Here is a 4,894-nt window from a genome sequence, read left to right as displayed (position 1 = left end):
GGCCACATGTGGGGCAGGCTCTGAATGGGTGTTCCTTCAGTCTCTGTTTTAATCTTTGCCTCTCCCTTCCCTGCCAAGGGTATTCTCGTTCCCCTATTAAAGAAGGAGTGAAGCATTCACATATTGATCATCCGTCTTGAGTTTCATTTGTTCTAGGCATCTAGGGTAATTCAAGAATTTGGGCTAATAGCCACTTATCAATGAGTGCATACCATGTATGTCTTTCTGTAATTGGGTTAGCTGACTCAGGATGATATTTTCCAGTTCCAACCATTTGCCTACGAATTACATAAAGTCGTTGTTTTTGATAGCTGAGTAATATTCCATTGTGTAGATGTACCACATTTTCTGTTTCCATTCCTCTGTTGAAGGGCATCTGGGTTCTTTCCAGCTTCTGGCTATTATAAATAAGGCTGCGATGAACATAGTGGAGCACGTGTCTTTTTTATATGTTGGGGCATTTTTGGGTATATGCCCAAGAGAGGGACAGCTGGATCCTCAGGCAGTTCAATGTCCAATTTTCTGAGGAACCTCCAGACTGATTTCCAGAATGGTTGTACCAGTCTGCAATCCCACCAACAATGGAGGAGTGTTCCTCTTTCTCCGCATCCTCGACAGCATCTGCAGTCACCTGAGTTTTTGATCTTAACCATTCTCACTGGTGTGAGGTGAAATCTCAGGGTTGTTTTGATTTGCATTTCCCTTATGACTAAAGATGTTGAACATTTCTTTAGGTGTTTCTCAGCCATTCGGCATTCCTCAGCTGTGAATTGTTTGTTTAGTTCTGAACCCCATTTTCAATAGGGTTATTTGTCTCCCTGCTGTCTAACTTCTTGAGTTCTTTGTATATTTTGGATATAAGGCCTCTATCTGTTGTAGGATTGGTAAAGATCTTTTCCCAATCTGTTGGTTGCCGTTTTGTCCTAACCACAGTGTCCTTTGCCTTACAGAAGCTTTGCAGTTTTATGAGATCCCATTTGTCGATTCTTGATCTTAGAACATAAGCCATTGGTGTTTTGTTCAGGAAATTTTTTCCAGTGCCCATGTGTTCCAGATGCTTTCCCTATTAGTTTGAGTGTGTCTGGTGTGATGTGGAGGTCCTTGATCCACTTGGACTTAAACTTTGTACAAGGTGATAAGCGTGGATCAATCTGCTATCTTCTACATGTTGCCCTCCAGTTCAACCAGCAACATTTGCTGAAAATGCTATCTTTTTTCCATTTGATGGTTTTGGCTCCTTTGTCAAAAATCAAGTGGCCATAGGTGTGTGAGTTCATTTCTGGGTCTTCAATTCTATTCCATTGGTCTATCTGTCTGTCTCTGTACCAATACCATGCAGTTTTTACCACTATGGCTCTGTAATACTGCTTGAGTTCAGGGATAGTGATTCCCCTTGAAGTCCTTGTATTGTTGAGGATAGTTTTAGCTATCCTGGGTTTTTTGTTATTCCAGATGAATTTGCAAATTGTTCTGTCTAACTCTTTGAAGAATTGGATTGGTATTTTGTTGGGGATTGCATTGAATCTGTAGATCGCTTTTGGTAAAATGACCATTTTTCCTATATTAATGCTGCCAATCCATGAGCATGGGAGATCTTTCCATCATCTGACGTCTTCTTCAATTTCTTTCTTCAGTGTCTTGAAGTTCTTATTGTACAGATCTTTTACTTGCTTGGTTAAAGTCACACCGAGGTACTTTATATTTTTTGGGTCTATTATGAAGGGTGTCGTTTCCCTAATTTCTTTCTCGGCTTGTTTCTCTTTTGTGTAGAGGAAGGCTACTGATTTATTTGAGTTAATTTTATACCCAGCCACTTTGCTGAAGTTGTTTATCAGTTTTAGTTGTTCTCTGGTGGAACTTTTGGGATCACTTAAATATACTATCATATCATCTGCAAATAGTGATATTTTGACTTCTTCTTTTCCGATCTGTATCCCCTTGACCTCCTTTTGTTGTCTGATTGCTCTGGCTAGAATTTCAAGAACTATACTGAATAAGTAGGAAGAGAGTGGCAGCCTTGTCTAGTCCCTGATTTTAGTGGGATTGCTTCAAGTTTCTCTCCATTTAGTTTAATGTTAGCAACTGGTTTGCTGTATATGGGTTTTAGTATGTTTAGGTATGGGCCTTGAATTCCTATTCTTTCCAGGACTTTTATCATGAAGGGGTGTTGAATTTTGTCAAATGCTTTCTCAGCACCTAATGAAATGATCATGTGGTTTTGTTCTTTCAGTTTGTTTATATAATGGATCACATTGATGGTTTTCCTTATATTAAACCATCCCTGCATGCCTGGGATGACGCCTACTTGATCATGGTGGATGATTGTTTTGATGTACTCTTGGATTCGGTTTGCCAGAATTTTATTGAGTATTTTTGCATCGGTATTCATAAGGGAAATTGGTATGAAGTTCTCTTTCTTTGTTGGGTCTTTGTGTGGTTTAGGTATAAGAGTAATTGTGGTTTCATATAAGGAATTCGGTAGTGATCCATCTGTTTCAATTTTGTGGAATAGTTTTTATAGTATTGGTATGATGTCTTCTATGAAGGTCTGATAGAATTCTGCACTGATCCCATCTGGACCTGGGCTCTTTTTGGTTGGGAGACTTTTAATGACTGCTTCTATTTCCTTAGGAGATATGGGGTTGTTTAACTGGTTTAATTGTTCCTGATTTAACTTCGGTACCTGGTATCTGTCTAGGAAATTGTCCATTTCCTGTAGATTTTCAAGTTTTGTTGAATATAGGCTTTTATAGTAAGATCTGATGATTTTTTGAATTTCCTCTGAATCTGTAGTTATGTCTCCCTTTTCGTTTCTGATTTTGTTAATTTGGACACATTCTCTGTGTCCTCTCTTTAGTCTGGCTAAGGATTTTCTATCTTGTTGATTTTCTCAAAGAACCAACTTTTGGTTCTGTTGATTCTTTCTATGGTCATTTTTGTTTCTACTTGGTTGATTTCAGCTCTAAGTTTGATTATTTCCTCCCTTCTACTACTCCTGGGTGTATTTGCTTCTTTTTGTTCTAGAGCTTTTAGGTGTGCTGTCAAGCTGCTGACATATGCTCTTTCCTGTTTCTTTCTGCAGGCACTCAGCGCTATGAGTTTTCCTCTTAGAACAGCTTTCATTGTGTCCCATAAGTTTTGGTATGTTTTACCTTCATTTTCATTAAATTCTAAAAATTCTTTTATTTCTTTCTTTATTTCTTCCTTGACCAGGTTATCATTGAGTAGAGCATTGTTCAATTTCCACGTATATGTCGGCATTCTTCCCTTATTGTTATTGAAGACCAGTTTTAGGCCGTGGTGGTCCGATAGCACGAATGGGATTATTTCTATCTTTCTGTACCTGTTGAGGCCTGTTTTTTGACCAATTATATGGTCAATCTTGGAGAAAGTACCATGAGGAGCTGAGAAGAAGGTATATCCTTTTGCTTTAGGATAGAATGTTCTATAAATATCTGTTAAGTTCATTTGGCTCATGACTTCTCTTAGTCTGTCTACCTCTCTGTTTAATTTCTGTTTCCATGATCTGTCCATTGATGAGAGTGGGGTGTTGAAATCTCCTACTATTATTGTGTGAGGTGCAATGTGTGTTTTGAGCTTTAGTAAGGTTTGTTTTCCGTATGTAGGTGCCCTTGTATTTGGGGCATAGATATTTAGGATTGAGAGTTCATCTTGGTGGATTTTTCCTTTGATGAATATGAAGTGTCCTTCCTTATCTTTTTTGATGACTTTTAGTTGAAAATTGATTTTATCTGATATTAGAATGGGTACTCCAGCTTGCTTCTTCTGACCATTTGCTTGGAAAGTTCTTTTCCAGCCTTTCACTCTGAGGTAGTGTCTGTCTTTGTCTCTGAGGTGTGTTTCCTGTAGGCAGCAGAATGCAGGGTCCTCGTTGCGTATCCAGTTTGTTAATCTATGTCTTTTATTGGGGAGTTGAGGCTATTGATGTTGAGAGATATTAAGAAATAGTGATTATTGCTTCCAGTTATATTCATATTTGGATGTGAGGTTATGTTTGTGTGCTTTTCTTCTCTTTGTTTTGTTGCCAAGACGATTAGTTTCTTGCTTCTTCTAGGGTATAGCTTGCCTCCTTATGTTGGGCTTTACCATTTATTATCCTTTGTAGTGCTGGATTTGTAGAAAGATATTGTGTAAATTTGGTGTATTCATGGAATATCTTGGTTTCTCCATCTATGTTAATTGAGAGTTTTGCAGAACACAGTAACCTGGGCTGGTATTTGTGTTCTCTTAGGGTCTGTATGACATCAGTCCAGGATCTTCTGGCCTTCATAGTTTCTGGCGAAAAGTGTGGTGTGATTCTGATAGCTCTGCCTTTATATGTTACTTGACATTTTTCCCTTACTGTTTTTAATATTCTTTCTTTATTTTGTGTGTTAGGTGTTTTGACTATTATGTGACGGGAGGTGTTTCTTTTCTGGTCCAATCTATTTAGAGTTCTGTAGGCTTCTTGTATGCCTATGGGTATCACTTTTTTTAGGTTAGGGATGTTTTCTTCTATGATTTTGTTGAAGATATTTACTGGTCCTTTGAGCTGGGAGTCTTCACTCTCTTCTATACCTATTATCCTTAGGTTTGATCTTCTCATTGAGTCCTGGCTTTCCTCTATGTTTTGGACCAGTAGCTTTTTCTGCTTTACATTATCTTTGACAGTTGAGTCAATGATTTCTATGGAATCTTCTGCTCCTGAGATTCTCTCTTCCATCTCTTGTATTCTGTTGGTGAAGCTTGTATCTACAGCTCCTTGTCTCTTCTTTTGATTTTCTATATCCAGGGTTGTTTCCATGTGTTCTTTCTTGATTGCTTCTATTTCCATTTTAATTCCTTCAACTGTTTGATTGTGTTTTCCTGGAATTCTTTCAGGGATTTTTGTGTC

Source organism: Rattus norvegicus, chromosome X (assembly GCF_021556685.1).
Source record: "Rattus norvegicus strain SHRSP/BbbUtx chromosome X, alternate assembly SHRSP_T2T, whole genome shotgun sequence".
In the NCBI taxonomy this organism is placed as follows: Eukaryota; Metazoa; Chordata; class Mammalia; order Rodentia; family Muridae; genus Rattus; species Rattus norvegicus.
This window is presented reverse-complemented; position numbering follows the sequence as displayed.